This window comes from Leptodactylus fuscus, chromosome 1 (genome assembly GCF_031893055.1).
Source record: "Leptodactylus fuscus isolate aLepFus1 chromosome 1, aLepFus1.hap2, whole genome shotgun sequence".
Lineage (NCBI taxonomy): Eukaryota > Metazoa > Chordata > Amphibia > Anura > Leptodactylidae > Leptodactylus > Leptodactylus fuscus.
The window spans coordinates 338,444,324-338,470,814 of NC_134265.1; the positions used below are offsets into that span (position 1 = coordinate 338,444,324).

Genomic DNA, 26,491 nt, shown 5'->3' on the forward strand with positions numbered 1-26,491 from the left:
AAACATTACTTGCTGAAAATTCCTTAGTGTATTACTGCATAGCACCAGGGTGGTGACAAGGATCAAAAGATTAAAAATCATTTCATTTAACTCTCTTTGTCAATCTCTTCCTAAGAGATTTCACTTTCTGTACCAGGGGTCCCGCTGCTGCAGTAAATCTCTGTTACAAACATATAATGTAGCAGCACCACTCTAGCTAAATATACTTATCTCCATATTTTGTTATCCATCACTGTTTTGCTCTAGGAGGCCCCCCTTAGGATTCAGGCACACAGCAGTACTGCTTTCTGATTATGGTACATATATGGCAATCATCAATTTCTTTTTGGGGGCTCACGACAACTCCAAGAACTGGAGTACCTTCGTGTTGTGTGGAAATCACATGATATGGGTTTGTTGTACGGAGACACAAGGAGTCGTTAGCTGTGTGCACACTGCCCTACAAAAACAAAGGGTAGGGGATGCAAGTATTACAGAGTTATATAGAGCTCACATAGAAGTGCATGGCACACTATTGTATCTAAGCATAACCACAATTTCATCAAAAGGTATGTAGTGATTTTTTAAAAATTTTGATCCTTATGAACAGAGCAGTAAAAACTATTTCCATGCTCCATTAAATGCTACATTATGGAACTATTCTCCTTTAGGGGTATTAAAGGGGTATTCCCATAACCCTTGTTCACCAACGTGCAGGCTCTGTGCTCTGTTCACTTCCTGGTTTTCTCAGCACATTGGTGGGCATGGTTTCACTTGCTCTGCTATCTGCTATGTTTGCAGTCAGTAATGAGGGATTGGTTGTAAATGCATTACCACAGTATGAAGCTGATGTAGCAGAGCTGGATTTGAGTCAGCTTGCATTACATACAGAGGTAACGGACTCCTTATCTCAGACCTTATCAGCCAAATTCAATTAAACCAGAATCAGAAATGCAGGAGCTCTCACCTCCCCCCTCCCCTATCTGAGGAGCTCCGTTGAGACATACACAGCTCAGAGCTGCTGCAGAGCAGCCCCTCTCTCCGCCCCTGAGAGCAGGGAGCTACATCACTTGGGAACTGAGCAGATAAGCCCCGTGGTCATAGAAACTATGTGTAAACAATGAAGTGAATAAATTAAGATATCGGCCAAACAAAGCAGTTTTGATAAAGCAATGTATTTAGGAAATGTCTTAAATCCACATAAACTAGCAGTATAGATAGGATGTTTTTCATGGGACAACCCCTTTAATGATCTGCATACTGATGTGCAATATGAAGGTACCATATGGCAGCAAATGGAGTGTCTACGGCGTCCTAGTCTTGTGCCTGTGTGTATATACCTTAAGGCACGTTCGATTATTGTCAACCAAACTTACCATTTGCAGACATTGGGTACACAATTTTGATTTTTAACCCCTTCCCGCCGATGGCATTTTTTGATTTTCGTTTTTCGTTTTTGACTCCCCTCCTTCTAAACCCCATAACTTTTTTATTTCTCCGCTCCCAGAGTCATATGAGGTCTTAATTTTTGCGGGACAATTTTTTCTTCATGATGCCACCATTAATTATTCTATATAATGTACTGGGAAGCAGGAAAAAAATTCAGAATGGGGTGGATTTGAAGAAAAAATGCATTTCTGGAACTTTCTTACGGGCTTTGGTTTTACGGCGTTCACTGTGCAGCCAAAATGACATGTCCCCTATATTCTGTGTTTCGGTACGGTTCCAGGGATACTAAATTTATATGGTTTTATTTACATTTTGACCCCTAAAAAAAATTCCAAAACGGTGTTAAAAAAATTTTTTTTCTAAAAGTCGCCATATTCCGACGGCCGTAACTTTTTTATACATAGGTGTACGGGGATGCATAGGGCGTCTTTTTTTGCGGGGCCGGGTGTACTTTTTAGTTCTACCATTTTTGGGAAATGTTATTGCTTTGATCACTTTTTATTCAAATTTTTATCAGAATTAAAACAGTGAAAATATGGCGGTTTGGCACTTTTAACTATTTTTCCTGCTACGGCGTGTACCGAACAGGAAAAATATTTGTATAGATTTGTAGAGCGGGCGATTTCGGACGCGGGGATACCTAACATGTATATGTTTCACAGTTTTTAACTACTTTTATATCTGTTCTAGGGAAAGGGGGGTGATTTGAACTTTTAATACTTTTTATATTTTTTTATATTTTTTTTTCCTTTTTTTTTTTTTTTTTTTTGCATTTATTAGACCCCCTAGGGGTGTTGAACCCCAGGGGGTCTGATCACTAATGCAATGCATTACAATGCTAATGCATTGCAATGCATTGCAAAAAAGCATCATCTCTTTTGCAGGCTGTATACACCAGCCTGCAAAAGAGAGAATTTGCAGACCGGCTGGGAGCCTTTAACAAGGCTCCCGGCTGTCATGGCAACGGGGGGTCGGCCCTGGAGCATGCTCCAGGAGCCGGCGATCCCTGCCAAAATGGCGGCGCCCATGCGCCACCGGGAAAATGGCGCCTCCGGGGACCGATCGGAGGCATTAGAGCCGGTTGTCTACTGCTTGAAGCAGTAGACACCCGGCGGCTATGACGGCCGCCCGGCTCCCGGGCGGTCGCCATAGTTACAGACCCGACACGCGCCGTACTATTACGGCGCATGTCGGGAAGGGGTTAAAAAAGTTATGCCATAGGATATGGGATAAATTGCCGATTGGTGGGGTCTGACTGCTGAGACACCCCCTATTCCCATTCACTTCATTGTTGTAATTCAGTTATCTCTGGAGCCTCCCAATTGAAGTTAATGGGAGTGGGGGAACCTCTGCATTCACTAGGGGTTACTAAGGTTACATTCACAGCTATAGTCTATCGTGGGTAACCTCTTTTTAAGCTGATTAGGTTCAAAATCCGCCTGCAAAGACGTCTCCCATTCATTTCAATGGGAGTCACATGCTTTTTTTCCCTGCTAGCGGGACAAAGAAGTGACATGCCCCATCTTCTTGAGGATTCCACAACGGATTCCGTGGCTCAAGACACACTCCTGCTTAGGCCCATTCATTCAGGTCTAATCAGAAGTGGGATACCGGTGCACTGCATCAGCATCTCAATGCAGTTACCTGCGCGGAAAAGTCACACGGTGGAACTTACCCGTACACAAAAGAGGAGTAGGAAGAGCGATCGGAGAGGTTATTTAACAAGATTGGGATTTAATACTTGTAAAAGGAGCTATTCTAGATCCATTATGATCCCTAATACCTTAACAAAAAATAGCATTCGATTAAGATTCGTGCTGAAATCCTTAGGTTCTTATTGTGCGAGGAGGAGGGACCGTAAAGTGATAGAGAACCAGAAAACGATCCTCTTCTATTATTTGTTTATTTTCTCACAGGGCATTAAAATATACATTTCATGTGGACAAAGGCGACAATGCAGGGAACACCTAGATTTTTACACATTCTCTATAAAAGACGGGGAAAGCTCTCAAGGGTGGGTGCGATCTTGTAACAAAGTGTGACATCAAGCCTCGGATGCTTTAAGGAGAATCTATGCTGGAATTTGGTTTCTTGGGTAAAGCAGTTTCGTGTAATCCTGATGCCGAGGATTAGAAGCATCAGATGTAGGTGATATTGTGCTTGTCAGATGTTGCACTGTGATGGTGGCCATGTCTGACTCAGCAGGAGGCGTACACACGAGAAGTTGCTAAAAAAGAAGCATTGAGCATAGCTGTAGTCACAATCTGTCGTACACGGTGCCTCGGGGTGCACTTATGCTGCAACTTTCATTTATAAATTACATGTCTTATGTTGTAAAACAGTTTTGGGTTTTTTACAGGTTGTTACCTAAGATAAAATAAATATAAACCCTATAGGTGGCCATATATGCAGCCCAGATTGGATCGGCTGAACTAATGTGTATGGGGTCAGCAGACCCTTCCAATGGCGGATGTCAGTGGAAAGATGTATCGGGAAGTTGGATTTCAGCATGCCGAGTCTTTGTTCTCAATGGAAATATGTAGCTGCAAGAGGTGACTAGTATCTCTCCATTAAGAAAACACATGCACACTTGTCCCATGCAGATATAGGGGCTTTTCTATACCCCGGCATGCCCTCTCAGATTTCATACGTTCCTAGACAATCTGGGGCAGATTTACTAAGGCCGTATTCACACAACTGTGTAAGGTTTGTTTTTGTATGTGGCCGTCACATGTCCATTTTAATAACAATAACAGTAAATGGATGTCTTTTTGACAGACTGTTTTTCACGGCCGCTCTTCTTTGTCATACATACAGTTGTGTCAATAGAGCCATAGACATTCATGGGCCATAACGTGGCCATTTTTCACTGTCATGAGAATAATTCCCTTCCGTGGACTTGTACAGATCACCGCAACAGTCTGTCGCCACCTTAGGTCCATAAAAAATGGCGCTATCGTGTGCAGATGGCCTAATACTGTCTAAAAGTTAGACAGTGCAAATCTAGACTAGACGTTCTTAAAATGCTCCAGATTTATCAAAGTGTCTAATCCGGTTTAATAAATATCTTACATTATTAGACTGTCTAGAACAGTGATGGCGAACCTATGACACGCATGTCACAGATGATGTGCCAAGACATTTTGGGTGACACACATTGGCACTTACTTATTGTGTTAGGGAGCGTTCACACTACCGTCGGTGTCCGACAACTAGTGTCCGCTGCTAGTGTCCGTTCAAAATCTTGTACGGACATTAGCATCGGACATTAGCTGTGTCCGTGACATTTTGCATTGATTTAAATGGACATCGGGTGCGTTCTTTTACTGTCCGTGGGTGTCCTTAACTGTCCGTTCCCAAAGATGTCCGACTTTCAAGCAGACAGCAAAACCCGACATGTAGGTTTTTGCTGTCTGCTTGAAAAGTTGGACATCTTTGGGAACAGACAGTTAAGGACACCCACGGACAGTAAAAGAACGCACCCGATGTCCATTTAAATCAATGCAAAATGTCACGGATACAGCTATTGTCCCATGCTAATGTCCTCGCAAGATTTTTCACGGACATTAGCAGCAGACACTAGCTGTCGGACACCGACGGTAGTGTGAACGCTCCCTTTTTGCAATAAGCAGTTGTCCTGGCCGCCATCCGTTGCCTCCTCTAGGTGGAGCTACACTAATGTCACGGTGCTGAAGAACATCGGGACTCTACGAACTGTGCGCCAGCCTTCTTCAGCGGGGTTATATAACGTGTGATTGGCCAGAAAAACAGGATCCTATATTGTGTGATGAGCCAGGAAAAGGGGGTCCTATACTGTGTGAATGTCCAAGAAAATGGGGTGCTATACCATGTGATGGGACAGGAAAAGGGAGTCTTATACTGTGTGATGGGCCAGGAAAAGGAAGTACTATACCATGTAATGGGCCGGGAAAAGGGGGTCCTATACCATATGATGGGCTAGGAAACGGGGGTCCTATACCATATGATGGGCCAGGAAACGAGGGTCCTATACCATATGATGGGCCAGGAAACAGGGGTCCTATACCATGTGATGGGCTAGGAAAAGGGGGTCCTATACCATGTGACGGACCAGGAAAAGGGGGTCATATATCATATGATGGCCCAGGAATACATATAAAATAAAAATGTAAAAAATATTACTCTTTTTTTTTTTACTAGAGCTACAAATATCACAAAATTATAGATATTTCTAGATGTGACATGCCACCCAAGTTAAGTTAGGGGGGTTTTTTTTACGAACTTTGAACTTAAAAGGTTAGCCATCACTGGTCTAGAATGACGGTGCACATCCTTAGATTGCTTAGTTTCCATAGAAAAATGCACCAAAATTTTTGTTGCACGGTGTTGCAACTTACGCCATACCCACTTTCAGCAAAGCCTCGCCCCTTCCCACCAGCAAATACTCCATTTTCATACACGTTCTAAAGTGTCTAAAAAGGCGCCCGAAACACTTGATAAATGTGGAACAAGACAAGTTAGACAGGCCAGAAATCTGCGGTATTTTTCTTAGCAAATCTCCTCCCACTGTGATGTACGAGAATGTCAAAAAGATAGAAATCCACGTTCTGACACAGCAAATGTACTGACGCCAAAGGAATCTTTGATATTCTTTTCCTATTCTAACTCGCAGCTATTACTAAGCACGAGCTCAGCCATTGTTTCCTTCATTCTAACCACACGTCTTAATGCTGAATCACGACTATGCTGAGATATGTCAAATTAAAAAATATCTTCTAAGTGCACGTTCCTTATATTGACTCTCAATAGAGACAGGTGGGTGGTACGGGAAGGGGAATGAAAGACATTGAACGGTTTCTCGGACGTCAGATTGAGCAGCGAAGGGTTAAAAAAAGGAGATCTTAGTGCTCCATTGACTTCTCTGTGTCACTGAACCCTCCTGTCTTAAGAAGACAAAGCTTACATTGTGTGGAGTAGGATACTGAGAAGATGCCCCTGATCTTGGCAAGGTCTAGGTGTACTCAGAACCTAGCTATTAAAGAAATACCAAAACAAAAAGATATTCATGCGGCCTGATAATTGTCAAATGGGCTTTCCCACAGCAAACATTTCACTTCGGTAGGGTCCATTACTAGTCGCTCACTCCTTTAAAGAGACAGTACGAAGAAGTGTCTAACAGGAGACGTGAGCAGCACAACTATCTGTGTCAGCCTCATTTCCTAGTAATGCTATAGGCTTGCTTTATGCCTATGATCTTAAAGAGTATCTGTCCTGTCTCCTGACATGAAGCGTATCCTATTGTTGACCGCACAGACAAGCGTCTTTTTGCAAATCTGTGATTGCAGATAGCATATCCTTATGGTCGTGAGCAGGAGACCTTAAAGGAATATTCCCATGAACATAATCATATCTATACTTGTAGATAGTGAAAAGTTAAACCTTTTCGCAAATATAAGTAGATAAAAATTCTGCAGCATTTTAAAGATTTTTTCTAACCATCTTAGTGGTGACAGTCTTTGTCTTGATCGGTTGCCAGTGGATAGGACTATGAATACAGAAACTTTCTATGGTCTGGGATTTGTCAGGAACCCAGCCATGATCTTCTTATTGTAGCTGGGTTATCAGGCAGAGACACTACTAGATATCCCGGGACAATAAGGACATCATGGTTGATTTTCTGACCTTAAAAAGGTTCTGCATTCATAGTCGTGACCACAAACTATTTAGAAATTTAAAAAAATAAATAAATAAAAATCTTCAAAATATTTAATTATTTATATTTGAAATTTTTTTTACTTTTAACTATCTACAAATTTAAAAATGATTATGTTCGTGGAATACCCCTTTAAAGGGGTTGTCCCGGAGGGACCTGGGGCTGGTGCAACATAAACACACACGTCCTTGGTGCACTGTTGTCTGCTGTCGCAATCCATATGGGTGCACATTGTGCCTCGGTCCCTAGAAGCCCTGTGTAAGTCCGGGTCAGCAGGTAACAAGGATCCGCGACTAGGAGACAGACGCACACTGGCAGGTATATAACACACTTTACTTATGGAAAATGGGAAGGAATCAACAAAATAAAACTAAGTTACATATAACAGTATGAGGATAACGCACGCTATAAACTGGCCCTAGCTGTCCCTGAGATACTTGTACGGTACCGGGTTTATACAGTCTCTCAGCTCTCTGTGGTGCTCCCTCGATGCAGGCCTGTCCAGGAACTCAGAAGACTCTGTCTTGCTTCTGTCTTGGGTGAAGGTCTGAACAAAGTCCAAGGCACAGTCCGGCTTTAGTCTCCAGAACAATCTCCACAACACTGCCGCTTTCTCCAGTCAGTCTCTGCAGTGTTTCAGGCCTTCTACTATGGCCTACAGCAGCAATGGCCTCTCACAGGTCCTCACAGCACACACTCTGGGCCCACACCACGCTGCTCACGTCACTTCCTCTGGACCGCACCATTTACCAAACAGAACAGGGTGATTATTGTCTCACAGTAGTACAGTCCCAGGCTATATTTCTTCACACCAGTAGATGGCAGCAAAACACCACTGTTAAGACAATAGGGGCTACTACTGACTGCTACATACCCCCCCAGTCGAATGTTGGCAGTCCCTGACAACAATAGCCCCATCAACACATTTCTGTAATCGCAATGTTGTGATGTAGCGATGGACCGCTGGCCAAACAAACTCATTCTGGGCATAACGCACTGGCGGTACACCCGCTGTGGAGCGACTAGTCTGCCGCAAGCTTGTCATATCATCAGCAAGTGTAGAGGTCGGTCTCTCATTAGGACGGTCAGATATGGCAGTCGGGGGTGTCACTACTGTTGCAGGCCCAGTTACTGTCGGGGTGGTCACAGCTTCCACAACACCCCCGTTATCATCATCGTCATCCCACAACCAGGGCTCACTTGTGGAGGGGTGTGTCATAGTCACTTCCTCTCTGTCATCCTGAACTGGCCCTTGAGACTGACATGGGCGTAACATGTCACGGTGTAGCGTCCGCGTCTGCTTGGTCAGGGTATTTTGGACTTGGTAAACGGGACTATCAACATGAGGGTGGGCCACAATGCAGTAAGGGTCAGGTTCCCACCTACTGTCCAATTTCCCTAGTGGCTTCTTTACTCGTACCAAGACTAAGTCGCCCACTTTAAGAGGGGTGTCCTGCACCGGCCGATGATTAGGGTGAACTTGTTCTTGTAGTCTCTCACGTACTATCCGGTGGACAGTCTCTAATCTCTGACGGTGAGCCTGAATCCAAGTGGGCAGGCCTCGATAAGGAAATTCATCGGTGTCTTCGAGGTTGAGGTCTCCCACACCTTTTCCGGGTCGCCCAAAGAAGAGAACATATGGGGCGTACCCTGTGACAGAGTGGATTTGATTATTATAGGCCCATAGCAATTCAGGCAGGTACTGCGGCCATTGTCGCTTCTTGTCGGCTTCCAAGGTACGGATCATCTGAAGTAATGTGCGGTTAAATCGTTCACATGCCCCGTTCCCCTGTGGATGGTATGGGGTGGTGCGTGACTTTTTCATTCCATAAATACGTTGCACTTCTTGCATGACTCGCCCCTCAAAGCAGGCGCCTTGGTCAGAGTGAATGCGTTGAGGGCAGCCGTACACTCGTATGAAGTGGTGACACAGGGCCTCAGCAGCCGACTCAGCAGTCTGGTCCTTTGTTGCAACGGCTACAGCAAATTTGGTAAAGTGATCTACCATAACTAAGCAATACTGATGCCCACTTGCAGAATATCCCACGGCGAGATAGTCAATCATCAATACTTCAAGTGGCTCTTTCGTCACTATGGTCTGTGTTGGAGCCCTCTGTTCAACTGCTTTGTTGATTTCGCATGCTCTGCAATCACGACACACTTCTTCAACAATGAAGACTCGGACAGAAGATCAATCGTTGGAGCCACCTAAAGGTCTTCTCAGCTCCAAAGTGACCATTCCTACGATGTACCTCGGCGGCTAGTGGACGGGCCAGATCAGTAGTCACTACAATTTGATAACAGGCGTCAATTTCAGTTGGCAAGTATACACACCGTCGTAGGATCCCGTCCCTCATCTCCAATCGGTTCCACTGCCCCAGTACCGCTAATACTTCGGGTGACAGCTGGTCTCTTTCATCAGTAGTAGGCTTGCACCCCTTTTTAACACAACGGCATAACAGTGCCAGGCTTGGATCACGTTGCTGGAGCCCAATCCATTCTTGGTGGGATGGGCCCAGGAAGGGAGCTACTTGAGTTCCCAGTATTTCGCTCTGTCGAGCAGTCACCACCTTCTGGGAAAACTGGGTGAAATCAGGTACCTCTGTTGATTCTAATTCTTGATCTATGTCCCCGACCGGTGGTTGGGTAGTGACTCGGGACAATGCATCGGCATTCTGATTCTCATTTTTGGAGCGATATTTCACACTGTAGCGGTACTTAGAAAGTCGGGCCATCCACCGTTGCTCCAGGGCACCTAGCTTTGCATTATCCAAATGTGCCAGTGGATTGTTGTCTGTCAACACTTGTACTTCTGCCCCGGTGAGGTACCCCGCAAACTTCTCAGTCATTGCCCACACAAGGGCTAATAACTCCAAGCGGAAGGAGCTGTAATTAGCAGGGTTTCTTTCAGAGTCTCGTAATGACCGGCTGCCATATGCGATCACTCTTTCTTCTCCATTCTGGATTTGGGAGAGTACTGCCCCAAGACCATATTGGCTGGCGTCTGTATAAAGCTGAAAGGGTAGATGGTAATCAGCATATGCCAGAATTGGAGGGTTGGTCAAAGCATCTTTCAGAGTTTGAAATGCTCTCTCTTGTTCGATACCCCAAGGCACGCATTGAGCCTTCGGACCCCTAGCGGTATTCCTCAATAGCGCATTCAGTGGTTCAGCTTTGTGTGCAAAGTCTTTCACAAACCGCCTGTAATATCCAGCAAGCCCTAAGAAGGCACGGACCTCTCGTAGGGTGGTAGGAGTGGGCCAGTCTCGCACAGCCGCAATCTTCTCACTGGATGGCTGCACTCCACGTCCTGATATTCGATGTCCCAAATATTCAATTTCTTCCTGTAACAGGCGACACTTACTGGGCTTCAACTTCAAACCGTGCTCTCTCAGTCTCCTAAAAACCTGCCCCAGCTTCTGAAGATGATCTTCGAATGTAGCGGAATAGACAATGATGTCATCAAGGTAAATCAGAGTGAATTCGAAATTGAAATCGCCCAGACATTTCTCCATGAGCCGTTGGAATGTACCCGGGGCATTGGTCAGACCAAAAGGCATACGGTTGAACTCATATAGACCCATTGGGAGGATGAAAGCCGTCTTCCCTTTGTCTTTCTCACTCATGGGGACCTGCCAGTAGCCACTTGCTAAATCCAGGGACGAGAAGTAACGGGCCTTGCCTAAGGCCGTAAGCGATTCTTCAATACGGGGGAGCGGGTAAGAGTCACGTACAGTGCAGGAGTTCAGTCTACGATAATCCACGCAGAACCTTAAAGATCCGTCCTTCTTTTTGACTAACACCACTGGTGCAGCCCAAGGGCTTTGACTCTCTCTAACAACTCCATTCTCCAGCATTGAATTCAGCAGATCTTTCACTTCTTGGTACTGTTGGGGTGGTATCTGCCGATATCTCTCTCTGATGGGAGCCGCATCTCCAGTGGGTATTTCGTGATAGATTCCCTGTGCACAGCCAAAGTCATTCTCATGTCGTGCAAATGAGGCCTCGTGTTCTCCTAGCAACTGGTCTACCTTTCTGACTTGATCAGTGGTGAATCGGGAAACATTTAACTTCATCCGTTCCCGCAGCAACCGCCCTTCTTCATGGGAGACAATGAGCCCTTCTGCTTCTGTGGACACGGTCACTGACCATTCCCCCTTCCCGGACGGGGTCAGTTCTAAAGGTGTCGCCTTTCGTATTTCAGCTGGGACAGCATAGACCTTGGCAAGGAGGCTACCTGGAGTCAGATCTAAACTCTGGTTATGGGTATTGACACACCGCACCAACACTCTCCCCTGGGTTACCACAGACAAGGAGCGAGCCACAAGCACATTCGTGCACCCGCTCTGGTTAGATAATGGGTCAATCATGACAGAGAGGCCTTCTAATTTCCGGGTGGTGCCCAGTGGGAGCGATATAATAGTCTCTCTTTCAGCTGGTAGTGTTATCTTGGTGTGATGAGGAACAGTAATACAGCCCACGGGCTGTTCTCCACCGGTGGCTCTCTGTAGTCCACACATCCTTATTAATCACTGTAAGGCAGCCCGAGTGGGTTGGTGAGCAGTAGCTTCTCTCCAATAATTATGCCCATCTCTAGCAAACAGCAGGTGGTCCATGTCCTTCAGAATATTCATCCCTAAAATTACGGGGATCTGTTTATCATAGCCCTCCTGGACTACGATAATACCTCTTCTGCCTAAGTCTCGGCCGCATATGTTCACGTCCATCCAGACTACTCCGCATACCGGGACAGGTAGGTTATTGGCTGCCACCACACTCACAAACATCTCAGGGTCATACTGGGCAGACTGTTGGAAGTACCGTTCATAACATTCTCTTCCCATAGTGGTAACCTGTGATCCCGTATCTATCATTCCAGTAACAAGAACATCATTCATCTTGACCTGCAATACTGGGCTTGCTGCAATCAGTGTATCATCAGGGCTCTTAACTTCCTTCACTCTTTTATTCCCTTCCAACACATGCCCCGCTGCGCTGGAACCTTCTAGTTTAAAGGCGGCTGTCTTGGGAACTTGTCTGGGCATTTTGCAGCGACATGTCCCAGTCTTCCACACACCCAGCACTGGATCTCTCGCCGAGGTGGTCGTCTCTCTGGGCCCCCTCGGTAGACCCAACGTTCTCGGTCCTGTTCTGGGCCCCCTCGGTAGGCCCCTGACACTCCACTCTCAGGTACTTTATTCACTCTTCCTCCTTCATAGCCTCTCTTGGCCTGCTGTGCATAATCTTCGCAGCGCTTTGTTAGGTATTCTACTTGTACCTGTAGTTTCTGAATAATGGACTCCAGGTCTCTGGCTTTTCCTATAGCTGCTGCTTCAGCCCCTTGACTTAGTGTGACACTCTGTCTCACCTGTGGCTCTGTCACTTTACTATTCGCACGGTAAATTGCCTCCACCCGTATGTCACTGAAGGTAGATTGTGGCCATCTCCTTATCTCATCTTGCATTGCCTCTGCTATGATCTTGTCACGTATTCCTATGACAAACTGGTCTCGGAGAGTACGGTCATAGTCGGCTATAGCGTTGGTTCCCCCTTTTTCCCTAACGTCATTGAGTAGTTCTTGTAGGGCATTGGCATACTGAGGGAGAGTTTCAGTTTCTGACTGGGTTCGCTGAAAGAACCTGACCTTTAGGGAACCTAATGATGCTGTCTCTCCATAAATGGTCTCTAACAAAGTCACTACTTCATCAAATGTCTTTTTCTCATTAGCTGGTTGTAGCCTGACAGTCGTCTTGGCGTCCCCTGTCAGCGTCAGTGTGGCTAACTGTACTATCACATCTGGTGCAATGTCATATATCTGCTGTAAGCCTCGTATCTGATCTGCCCATTCAGCTACCGTCATATTACATCCATTAAATTTTGTCACTTGGCTCATCACTGAGCCCGGTGGCACCATTCTCCTTCCTGGTAAAACAGCTACATTGGGACTATCAGCTGGGGCGCCTGAGCTTGACCCGGCAGAGGTTCCCTCTTCCCTGTCCGACATGTCTCCTGAGCTACGGATCCTGCCGACTACGCCAAAATGTAAGTCCGGGCCAGCAGGTAACAAGGATCCGCGACTAGGAGACAGACGCACACTGGCAGGTATATAACACAATTTACTTATGGAAAATGGGAAGGAATCAACAAAATAAAACTAAGTTACATATAACAGTATGAGGATAACGCACGCTATAAACTGTCCCTAGCTGTCCCTGAGATACTTGTACGGTACCGGGTTTATACAGTCTCTCAGCTCTCTGTGGTGCTCCCTCGATGCAGGCCTGTCCAGGAACTCAGAAGACTCTGTCTTGCTTCTGTCTTGGGTGAAGGTCTGAACAAAGTCCAAGGCACAGTCCGGCTTTAGTCTCCAGAACAATCTCCACAACACTGCCGCTTTCTCCAGTCAGTCTCTGCAGTGTTTCAGGCCTTCTACTATGGCCTACAGCAGCAATGGCCTCTCACAGGTCCTCACAGCACACACTCTGGGCCCACACCACGCTGCTCACGTCACTTCCTCTGGACCGCACCATTTACCAAACAGAACAGGGTGATTATTGTCTCACAGTAGTACAGTCCCAGGCTATATTTCTTCACACCAGTAGATGGCAGCAAAACACCACTGTTAAGACAATAGGGGCTACTACTGACTGCTACACCTGCACCCCACGTGAGCCTCAGTGGTCACTGTAGAGGGATCGGTGATGTCACTGACATAAGTCACCGGTCACATACATCACTAGTCCACTGATTGGTCTCAGTGGTCATGTGGGGCTCAGGACGTCTGAATGGAACGGACAGCTGCGGCGGACATCAGAGGGCCAAGGACAGGTGAGTAGGAATTTTTTTGGTTATGTTTCACCTTCTCCCCCTCCTCCAGGATTGCAAAAATTTCTGAACTTGAAAGGGATAGATACAGTCCTAAGACACCTTAGAGTGTCATATACAATTGTTCAGGGCAGTTTTGATTTGGACCAAGTTCATTCAGACTAATATCAAATCTGATAGGCGATTCGACTGAATCAGACCTCAACCAGTTATGTGAAATGTGCTCATCTCTAATACGGACAGGTTCACTTTCACAGCTTACATCATTACAAACACAGGGCAGGTTCAGAAAAGAAGTAACAAATCATTGCTTGTCAAGGTTTACCCAGTGCAGGCCTCGAGGGCAGCCATATTCATGAGATTATAGGTTACGAATTTGTAGGAAAATACAAGGTTTGTGCATGACTATTTGTTCACGGATGTTGTACTTATCATTGCCAATGCACGCAATGAGTAGGAAGTGCTGAAACAAACAAAACAAAAAAAATGTCACTGATCTTTTTATATAATGATCCAATCTCTAAGACTCAATGGTGAAAATTTTTGAAGACTGGAGTTGTGCAACTTTTTACTCCAGAAAACGAAAAAACAATTGTTCCCTCCCCCTAATGTGAACAAAAAGAAAGCAAAATGTAATGCTATATATTTCCATTGTGCATCTTTGTCATGACTCACATACAGTCCCTGCACAGACTGCAGAAAAATACACGCAGCGGACATGCTGCAATTTTTTTGGGAAATCATAGCATGTCAATCATACCTACGGAAAAGTTGGCGGTTACTCTATATTATGGAAGCAGAAAGTCTGCAGAGGTTTTCACTGTGGGCTTTCTGTGAAAAACACTGCGGGAATAACCACGATGCGTTGCTGCCGCAGTTTTTCCCGCTGTGCTTTTTTGTTGAGGCGCGCTTCCTGGGGCCATATCCTAAGTATGTCAGAATTACCTATTTTGGATGGATTTCCCTTTGAGGTTGTAAACATAGGTCCCTTAAAAGACAGTGGGAGATTTTTACAATACACAGTATTGTAAGTGGCCATTTTCTTGTGCAGTCGCCTTTGCCCTAGGCCCGAGGCCTAGTAGTTTGAAGCCAACCCCTGGAAGAAGATGCATGAAGACCCCATTCCTGAAGAAGATGGAGTTCTCTGGCAGCATTGGGGATGCTCCCAGTGCTGCGAAAGAACTCATTTGCATACCGGCGAAAAACGGGATTTTAACCGAACGGCAGCGAGAGAAGACATCTAAAGTTAGAAGAAGAATAGCCTTGAAAAAAAAAAAAAGGTTTTTAATGGAAGAATCCCTTTGAAATGCACTAATGTGCCCCACAATTATGCCAACTAGTAGGTGCTATATAATAATGTAAAAATGCTCTAGATTTATAATCCAGCATCAGTCACCGTGATAAATCTGGAGCGTTTAGACCATCTAATCCAAGTTTGCACTGGCTAAGGCCCTGTTCACATGTCGGAATATGAACATGAATTTGAGGATGACATCCATGTAATCGCCTCAAAATCCTGAAATCAATGGGAGCCGCTCAGGAGCTTTTTCCGGGAAGCGAGGTGCTCATTCTTCAGGCCATTTCGCCTCGCAATTCGGCCTGAAGGCACACCCTCCTCCGGACCAGTCCCATTCAATTGGGCCTAATCCGGAGCAGAGTGCGGCTTTTGGCCTCCGCCTCATGTTCCGATCCAAAAAACCCTGTGTGAATTTACCCTTAATGAGATTGTTGATAGTCTCTCCTAATTTGTAATGAGACCCCATCTTACTATGTGCTCCAGAGCCCAGAGAGAATTGCTACCCCTGCACCCCCTATAGTTATACCCCTGATATGGGCTGACACAGTGGAGTCAATATGGAAAGAAAATATACAAAATCTAATTTGTAAGTGACACAGGCGAGAACATAAAAAACCTCCCGGAAAGCAAACACGTAGTAGAACAACATTCATACACCCCTGTGGGGAAACTCTGAAGACACTGGAACAAGCGCTTAATAACCTAGCGAGATGCTCAATTGCACAAGTACTGTTTACCTGTGTAAGACTTCGAGCAGTGCCTAGAGATATTCCGAGGTGTAGAAGGCAGATGTGAGACTACCACATGGGTGAGCACTGGGATCCTTGAGCCACCAGAAATTTCTATAATCATAGAGCCCTATAGAGGACTCCAATCATTTTGCTTAAGAGTCCAGTGGGCGGTCCTAATCAGTGAGTGATTGCCTTCACTGTATGAATGTGCATAGCTGTCAATCACTAAGTAGGACCACCCCCTGGATGAAGGCAGTACAAGGTCTATTGTATCTTCTCCCATAAAACTATATATCAATCCGCTCGGCCCCTGCTGCTGTATAACATATAACATGCTGCCTGCAGATGGGGCTGCAAGTACAATGTGATAGGTTGCCTTTAACTTTCCTCTATTTCCTCCGTTTGTATAATTGTGCCCAAAGTGCAAATTAACACACTTGGTTAATAGTAGTGTATTTTCTATGAAAGATTTTTTTTGCACAACTTCAGTTAAAATTAAATGAAAAGTCTACCTCTGACCCCAAAAAGCAAAAAGCACGCTCTGTGGATTTTTAGGACACATACAATTTTGAAAGTTAAAAAAAAAAATAGGACGGAGGACAAATGTTACAAAACTAAGTATAATAAACTTGCAGTGCCAGCAGCATTGTTCCTTACAAGGTGACCTTGACACGCAGGCCTTAACTTATGCAGTGCCAACAGAAGCAGAAATGTATTACAAGGCTGTGTGGCAATAAAACGTCTACCAATGAATAAAATGCACCGCGTGTCTGTATATAAAACACCAAGCAAGACGAGAAAATGGGATTGGTAATAATGTAAATTATTCTGCTGCTTGTATAGCTCCAACATATATGGATGGTTATTCTGCTAGGACTGTGTTTCTCTACTCCAGGCCTCAAGTACCCCTCTGCCATGACCCCGTCTTTCCAGGGGTGAACCATGGGTTTCTGCCACCTGAGGCGGACGTCAGAAAGCCGCCCCCCCCCCCAGAAGAGGGGGCCGCGCGGAGGGGGTGGGGCCGAGCGGAGCGAGCGTCTTTAGCAGGCAGAGAGCAGGCAGGGAGAGGACCTGCTCTCTGCCTGAGCGTGAGGGGCGGTCGCTGGAGCAGCGCAGCTCCAGTGGCCTCCCCAATCCACTGCTCAGTGACGGTGACCCTAAGCCAGTCCAGGACAGCTTGTCCTGGACTGGCTTAGGTCAGCAACAATGCCGCCCTCCCCGGGGCCCTGGCATAGCGCCGCCTGAAGCGGTCGCTTCAGGTCGCCTCATGGGAGGTGCGGCGCTGCGTCTTTCTCTTTATGGGATATCTCCAAATTCTGAATAGTTAGGACTAGTACTTGAGGACTGTAGGAACCTTGTATTAGGAAACCAGTCAAAAAGCAATAGGAGCTGCACATTTCTTTTGTAGTCCTTGCAGCACCTTGGAAAGCAAAGCAAACTATAAAGGGGTACAATAGTGCATGTCATCCATTGCTTAGAGTGAGGGTCACTCATGGCGCACATTAAATGGAGCATTTCTCGGCCTTGTGCTTTTTGCTCTTTTGCATAGGATTATACACGTACAGCATTTAGAGAAAACAGACAAAATCTCAAAAATGTCATTACATGAAAAATCACACGTAACGATTGTCTTCAATATGACCAGAAGGCAAATGAACTTACATGACTCGTAGGACGACAAGTGAAATTGGTGTTAATAGAACATGATGAAGTGGTGAGCGTATGTCCTGACCTATGATGAATGTCGGCTTTTGTGCAACCTCTAGGCATTCTATATATTGCATATTTAGAACAGAAAAGAAAAAATTCATGTAAAAATAGAATTGGAATCCCATACCGCCAGGGCAGCCGCACCTCTTTCACAATGTCATGGGGCACAATTTGATCAGCAAAACCAGGTACTTTAACTACTGTACACCTATATTATTTTATCATTTGTTTTGGAGAACCTGAGCAGGGCCTTAATATCAGTGAAGCTTGCTGATAAGTTATAATCTTTGTAGCTCCCTATACTCCTGTTGATCAGAAGAAAGAAGGGGCCACCATGTCTCCTTGATTGTTTACCTAGGCACATGAGTCTGACTATACACATTGTAGCTTTGCTTAGTTCCATATTATACCCATTAACTTGATGTGGACTAAGATTCATAACCAGAACCGGCTTTCCAGGTATGCGCCCCGATGCTGGAGAAGGGCAGACCTTACAGCTTAGCGTCATCGCTGGGCTGTGAGAAAAGCTCCTTTGACAGTAATATTTCATAGCCCTGTACTGTCAGGAGGTGTTTCCCACAACCTAGTGAAGTTGCTAAGCTGTAAAACCCACTTCTGACAGAGGAGAGATATTGGTGCCGAAAGTAACAACACCAATACCTCCAGCACTGGGACACATACAGAACCGCTGAATTTAGGCTTTCTAGCTACCGTATATACTCGAGTATAAGCCAACCCCCCTAATTTTACCACAGAAAAACTGGGAAAACTTATTGACTCAAGTATAAGCTGAGGGGGGGAAATGCAGCAGCTACTGGAAAATTTAAAAAATTAAAATGGTTTTTTGGTGCAGAAGTTGCTGGATGCTGGGAAAGGGGAGGGGGTGTTTTGGTTGTCTGTCTGCCCCTTCCCTGAGCTTGAGGACTGGGTTTTTTTTTCCCCCACTTGGAATTCAGCCTGGCTGTATATAGGGTATCTGCAGTGCTACTATTAACCCCTTCCTGACGGAACAGGAGCACTGCAGATTCCCTATATTCAGTAGACCGGGCACTGTCAGACACAGGAATACCTAATGTGTTTGTGTTTCACAGCAATTTTCTACTTTTATATGTATTCTAGGGAAAGGAGGGATTTACAACTTTTATTTATTTTATTACTCTATTATATTTTTTTAAAGCTTTTTTTTTCTTTTTTTTTTACTATGTTATGGGAGATTCTATACATTACTATCGTGGCTGGTCATAGACCCCCCCCCCCCAAAAAAAAAAAAAAAAATTATATATATTTTTCTTTTTTTTGCTTGACTCGAGTATAAGCCAAGGGGGGCTTTTTCAGCACAAACACTGTGCTTAAAAGTTCGGCTTATACTCGAGTATATATGTATGTATAGTACCATACATCTATGAGGATGTGAAAGGTCCTTTAAGAGCCCAGTTGCACTTGCACCAGCGTAGCGTGTCCTTAATTGTAAGGTTAATATTTATTGACTCTCATAGTACATATAAGAGTCAATACATGTACGTATTCCTGCTCAGGTACGTTCGATAGAAAAGGTATTTCCAATGTAAACAATGATCACAATGCTTCATTTCTGTAGTAAGAGAAAACATCTGACCAATGTTTTTCCTTTATTTTTGGACACCATCCACAACAAGACCTTATCTGTCATGTCTCTGTAGCGCAGCTTTTACTTTATTTCCCTCTAATACCAGGCAGTGCATGATACCGACCATGGCTTTACATCAATTCCACTTTTTTAGGATCTAAAATAGTTAAGAAATAGATTCAATGTCTGAAAAATACAAAGGCGAAAGAGGAGAATCTGGAATATTATCAGTCAAGTCTCATTGAATGTAATAGTAAAGGTAGCCAAGGAATGGGAGGATCAGACTACATAGGGGTTGTTTATAGTCTGTATGGACCATGGAGACGCATAGGCGCTGTATACACGGAGACATACCCTGGGTTAAAAGAGTAAATTTCAACAATCCTTTAATTAGACTGAATTTGGCACAACCACTACTTGACTGCCATGGGTCAAGTTTTAGAAATTATCAGCTATAGTCTACCAGGGCCATATAGGTGTAGTATTATATGCCCAAATGTATGGCCATGTAAGACATGAATGGTTTAAGGCCACCACATTGCAAAAATCAATGTTTGACTATGACTTATAGAGGGGGGTCTTGAGTGGGTAAGACCTTTCTTTGATGCTCATATGCTCTGATATAGCCTATGGACAAGGATTGTCACCATGGAGTAACCTTTTTAGCTAGCGGTTGGGAAGTTTTACTAGGTATTAATAGCCTAACGCCCAGCTGGATCTATCATTAGCCCACATAGCAAACACGGACCCTACTGCGGCTATATCCTACGTGTCTGAACATGCCCTGACCGCCTCAGGTATGTGGGGACTTATTGCACCATAGTAGCTAAAGAGCAACAAGTTGCACAACTATAATGTAATCTAAACATATACACATATACTGTATAACAACAAAGCACTGAGTGATGTCAAGTATTGTAATGTATTTATGTGATAGATAGATGATAGATAGATAGATAGATAGATAGATAGATAGATAGATAGATAGATTCTTGTTTCTTGTATTCCCCAAGACGTGTCTTTTTTTTTTACTGGACACCTACTATATTTTATATTTAAGAGGGAATATTTTGCATTTAAGTTAGACAATCACTAAAGACTCTAAGGTTAAGGTCTCACGTTGCAGAAATGCAACGATTTTGCAGCATTTTTTGTATGCATTTTTAGCTTTGGCTCAAAAAAACTGCAACAAAATCTGGCATAAAAAAAAGGTGTGTTTCTGATACGTAGGGCCATGCATGGCATGAACACTGCAGTTTGGCAGAAATAACTGCAGTATTTTAAGATCCCTTCATATTGAAAGTCCTTTCTAACGAATGCCATTCACACACTGCAGAAAAATACGTGGAGCGGACTCACTGTGATTTCCAAAAGCTCTGCAGTTTTGCAAATTGCAACGTCATTTACACCTTTAGAAACGCCATAACAGAAGCAGACAGCAAAGAAAACCTATGCGGACTTTCTGTGAAAAGCGAGGAGGGAAAAACCGCCGCAGCAGTTTTCCCCACAATACTTTTTTGCTGCAGCCCGCTATGTGGGGCCTTAGCCTAAATGTACTAAAGATACTTGTATATTGTGCCCATTTACTGCAAACAAACACCATAAGGCTGGGGCAACGCGGCCCAGAAATGCAAAAATTGGAAAAATTGGAAAAATCGCAGTGTTTTACAGTATAGTCAAAGTGGACGGGATTTCCAGAGAATGCCTTGCCAACTTTGCGGTAAAAACCATGGTGCGGACACACTGCGATTTCCAAAACCGGGCATGTCAATTCTATCTACGGAAACGCCTGCGGTTTCCCCATAGATATATTTGTAGCAGAGAGTTTGCAGAGGAAAGCTCAGTGAACTTTCTGTATAAAGCTCTGCGGGAAGAACCGTGATGCGTTGCCGCCGCAGTTTTTCCCGCAGCGCTTTTTGGCTGCAGGTTGTCCTGTGGGGCGTTTGCCTAAAGGGGGTGTATTACCAGAAAATGAGCTAGTGTTTTAATCCAATTTTTATATTAAACATATTTCTAGGAATATTTGGTTAATTTTCCTTATCGATGTCTGTATTAAAAAAAAAAAAAAAAAACGTAAAATCCTGTGGTTTTCACAGTGACTATTAAGCCTATTAATACACATCCTGCTTGGTACACTATTTTATTCATTTTTCAGTCATCATCTCATTATCATCGCCGGAGGATTACAATGAAATATAACACCTCTATTATCTGTGTATTTATTTCTCTTGCTTACATTACTCCGACATATTTCATAGCACACAAATCATCGCTCATTGTCCACAGTAGGGTACACATTCTATATTCCCTATCAGTATGTCTATGGAGTGTGGGGAGAAATCCACGGATACATAGAGAGAACATACAGACTCTGTGCAGATGTTGTCATTGTCAGAATAAAATCCACTATTCACTATAGGAAATGGTCAGTGGCGTAACTACCGCAGAGGCAGCAGAGGAAGCTGCCACAGGGCCAGGGCCATTAGGGAGCCCGGTGACAGCCGCTACCGCTGCGTGGTTTTTTTTTTTTTTTTTAATAGGACGTTTAATAGGCCGTTACGGGCCCTATGTACTTGCCGATCCTGGCTGGGCCGGGATCGATAAGTGACACCGCGGGCCCCACAAATACTATCATTATACTCGGGGGTCTTTGCTGACCCCCGAGTATAATGATCGGAGGCCCGGGAGAGGTAAGGGAACGTAAAAATCACTGTTACTTACCTCTCCACGATCCTGCCAGGCCTCCTTCCTACTTGTTTGACGTCTCTAACGTCACATGAACCCAGCCTGCTTCCTGGGTCTTGTGACGTCCGACCTCATAGAAGAAGGATGGCAGCAGAGAAGACAGCGTAGGAGCTGGGGGACAGGTACGAAACAGTAATTTTTTATGTTTTTATTCCCCCGGGTCTCCAACTATTATACTCTGGGGTCTGAAAAGACCCCAGAGTATAATTGTTTATGGGTGTCCACTATGGGCTGTAATACTGTGTGCAGGGGCGACTATGGGAGATAATACTGTGTGCAGGGGCCTCTATGGGGATAATACTGTGTGCAGGGGCCACTATGGGGGATAATACTGTGTGCAGGGGCCACTATGGGGGATAATACTGTGTGCAGGGGCCACTATGGGACATAATACTGTGTGCAGGGGACACTATGGGGGATAATACTGTGTGTAGTGGCCACTATGGGGGATAATACTGTGTGCAGGGGCCACTATGGGACACAATACTGTGTGCAGGGGCCACTATGGGGGATAATACTGTGTGCAGGGGCCACTATGGGGGATAATACTGTGTGCAGGGGCCACTATGGGGCATAATACTGTGTGCAGGGGCCACTATGGGGGATAATACTGTGTGAAGGGGCCACTATGGGGGATAATACTGTGTGCAGGGGCCACTATGGGGGATAATACTGTGTGCAGGGACCACTATGGGGGATAATACTGTGTGCAGGGGACACTAAGGGACATAATACTGTGTGCTGGGCTTACTAAGGGACATAATAGAGTGCAGAGAAGGGGGTCGGTCGAGGTCTTTGACGTCAGTGTCGGTTGGGGGGGCCATGTCAAAAGTTCGCCACGGGGCCCCGCCATTGCTAGTTATGCCACTGGAAATGGTCATATCTCCCCTTCCCAGCACAATGACCTCTGTACAGGTCACAGAGCATGTGTATAAAACTCTCCCATATTAGTCAGTGAGTCATTTGCAGCATATTGTGGCCTATGTGGCTGCTGTAAAGCATATCTCTATGGCAGTATGGCCACCCCCATAATCATGTACACAACATAGAATAACAATTCTACAATCCGAAAATAGAATATATATCAATATTTGGCTTTAGCAAAAATGTATATCCCCTCGTAAACTGCCACATCACCGTCTATAAGCAGTCTCCTTGTAGCAACGATAATTTTGTGATCTGAAGCTGACGCTCGATTCCTTGGCCCCTGCCATTTTACATATTACCTACTGTAATATTAAGTCAGACAATCATATACTGGGACCATTATGCATTTAAAGGGGTTGTCCAGGATTATCATATTGAGCTAGTATATCATTTGTCACATGGTCATACCACTGCTCAGTTCCTTTCCATTGAATGGGGCTGAGCTGCAATACCACGCACAGCCACTATATAATGTACAGCACTGTGCTTGGCAAGTCGTGAAGAGGCCACTGCAATCAGTATCATAATATTGGTTTGTTATCAGGCTGCAATGGGCCCATTCACTGGCCAGTAGTGTCTACTACCTCTGCGCCCCCTATAGTTATGCCCCTCAATGGTAATACCCTTTAGTTCTACTTTTCAACAATATTCCCTACTTGAACATATTGTAACCAGAAATCCGATGTAAATTGAAGTTGTTGCCCCCCAATACAAACCTGTAACAGGTAATATCTTATGTGGTAGAAGGGGCTTTGGACACCCTTTGGCACCCGGGCATGGTGACTACTACTCACCAGCCTCCAATAACTAAAATCATACATTATGCACCAGGGGACTGAGATAGGACTATAAATCTCTCTTGGGGAAATTCACCTAATCTTATCAGTTTTCCTATATACATCCACTGACCATGTATGTTGATTTATACAAGAATGCAACAACGAGCTCTCTGCCCGGGTCAGCTAAGATTCACTTCTATACTTTCCCTTTCGCTGGGGACAATAAGACGATGATGTGGCAACCCAGTCATTTACATGTAAACTTCAGGAAGTATCGATAATACAGGCCGGTGGAAAATTCCCTTTAACTCAGTTCCACCTGCTGAGAGAGTCCGTCCTTCCACATCCATGGAGACAAGTGAATAGAGAGGTTCTTTCACAATGAGCTCAGACAACGGAGATGCCAGTATGTGAAAGATTGCATTTTTTTCTACAGCGTGACATAACATTAGTTATAAGGGCATAATGTATCTGAAGAATGTCAAGGACACGTGACGACACAGAACAGTCGACGATGTAATGGCCACATTGTGCTTCCATTATACATATAGGGAATCGCCATTTCCACCACAGCCAAGCCGCAGTGTTACGCCATGTGGGGCCCCAACCTAAAAGTTAGTTCTAAATTTTAGAAGACCATGGGCACACTTCTAAAAAGGTTTGTAGGAATGGCAGAAAATGGACTGGATATGTGCCAAATTCTGCAAATTGGCATAGGTTTGTATTCAGCTCTAGTGTCCCTTAGGCTTTCATGTGATGGCCGTTTGGTTTCAGCTCAACTATTCATAGGTCCATTTTTTGGACGGACGACAAATAATAGGACATGTCCAATTTCTGGCCATTTTTTAACTAATCTCTCATAGACCTAAGTACATGAGGATCAGTAAATACATGCCCTCTGGGTACAAAATGGCTATGAAAAATCAATCCGTTTTTCACTGCCGTTTTTTTTTAGCGGATATATATATATATATATATATATATATATATTATACCTAAAACACGTGCCCTAATATGCCCCAGTCTCAGTGTGTATGCCCCCATTTATTTAAAGAGAGTTTCTAACATTAGTATCTTATCTTTAGGCTATGCCATGAATATTAGGTTTGCAGGGGTCCGACACTTGGACCCCCACAGGTCACTTATACCAAGACAGCGCTGCTTTGGTAATCTTTACATACAGCGATCTGTGATGCTTACCTGCCATACTACTTGTGTATGAGTGTAGTTACCACAACGCTGTTCCATAAACTTCAAACATTACCAAAAGTTACTCCGGTGCAGGTGATTTATGGGTGGTCTCATGTATCAGACCCCCACAGATCTAACATCTTAAGGATAAGCCATCAATATTAGAAACTCCTTTAAAGTTTTATAGTACAAGGGTTGTTACTTGTGACCATTCACAAAAATAAGGAGATAGTAGCAAATATTCTATGATAACATCTAGAATCCTAACGTGAGAAGACAGAGTTGTCACAATAGCAGCCGTTAAACATATGGCGAGAAGTGTTCGTCTGCTATATACTGGTACAAGAAGTGGAGAAGAGGTTATCAGAACAATATGAGTAATGTAAACTCCTTGCAAAACATCCTCTTTTTTCGCCATTCACAAATCAATAGTCAGAATGTAATGTTTAACTTGCTCAGCACAGTCTGATGCCGGCCGCCCTGCACCGTACTGCTTATACTCACTGCTGATCTGCAATAAACATAAAGTTTAACACTTACCTGCTTTTATGTGTTTCTGCAGGCCAAGTCGCTTCCCTGCGCTGCGCTGTAAACCTGCACTCTGGAGACGTCTCTGTGTGACTCAAAAACTACTGCATCTCCTTCTTTCCTTTCCTCGCAGCAGAAGGATCTGTGAGCACCTCCTGTCGTTGATAGCAACCAAACCCTCTAGCCTGAACTCACTTCAATCTTCGCCCTCTCTTAATTTTTCTTTCCCTCCTGGAAAAATGCACAGCGAAAAAAAAAACCTCAATTAGCAGGTTGCCACTAATCCCAAATCCCGCTGCACATTCCAATAATAAAAGGGTCTCGGAAGGATATTTTAATAAAAAAAAAAAAAAAAAAGCCTGACTAGACAGAAATGATTAGAAGTATGTGATCCCTCCTAAGGCATACCAAATGCGTCTGGGCTACGGGAAAGCGGATAAAGTCGTATGGAGCGTCAAGCACTAGAGGTTGGCCGGGGCAGTCTTATCAGTTTCACTCTCTGAAAAGCCTGTCTCTTGCTGGTATACTCCCTGCCCTTAAACTCACCAAACCAGAATCTAACTCCCAACTAACACAAGCAATTTCCCGCACATCCAAACTGAAATTTTATCCTGCTCAGTGAGCCCTTACTGGCCATGGGCCAGTACAACATTCCTCTCCAGATACCTTTACTACAAAGGAGAAACTGCTCATAGTGAGTCCTTTTGGGTCCGTCTTAGCGACTGACACACACAGAGGGAGTTCACTATCTATGGGAAGGCATGTCGAGGCTTCACGAAACGCATTCGGGTTGTTTAGCTTTTTTTTTTTTTTTTCAAGGCACCTGTTTCATTTCTCCTTTCTTAGCATTTACCAAACTTCCACAATCTGGAAATGTAGCTAAAGCAACCAATAATATGTCAGGCTTACACAATCAAAGCTCAAGTCATGGTGATAATGCCAACTGCTGGGCGTAACACTGCGTCACCCACTTGATTTTGTACCCTCTCTGTTATAGAAGCAGCGTTGTCGTCTATGGATCGCATACAAGAT

General features: G+C 44.5%; 1 protein-coding gene across 3 annotated transcripts in view; it reads right to left on the minus strand.

Moving 5' to 3' along the window:
- Positions 1-25,702, minus strand: part of RBM47 (RNA binding motif protein 47) — a 112,085-nt gene extending 86,383 nt beyond the window's left edge. For all 3 annotated transcript variants that reach the window (XM_075261392.1, XM_075261391.1, XM_075261388.1), the window contains exon 1: positions 25,472-25,702. The gene's annotated coding sequence lies outside the window, so the exon portion shown is untranslated. The remainder of the gene's footprint in view (positions 1-25,471) is intronic.
- Positions 25,703-26,491: the final 789 nt, after the last annotated feature.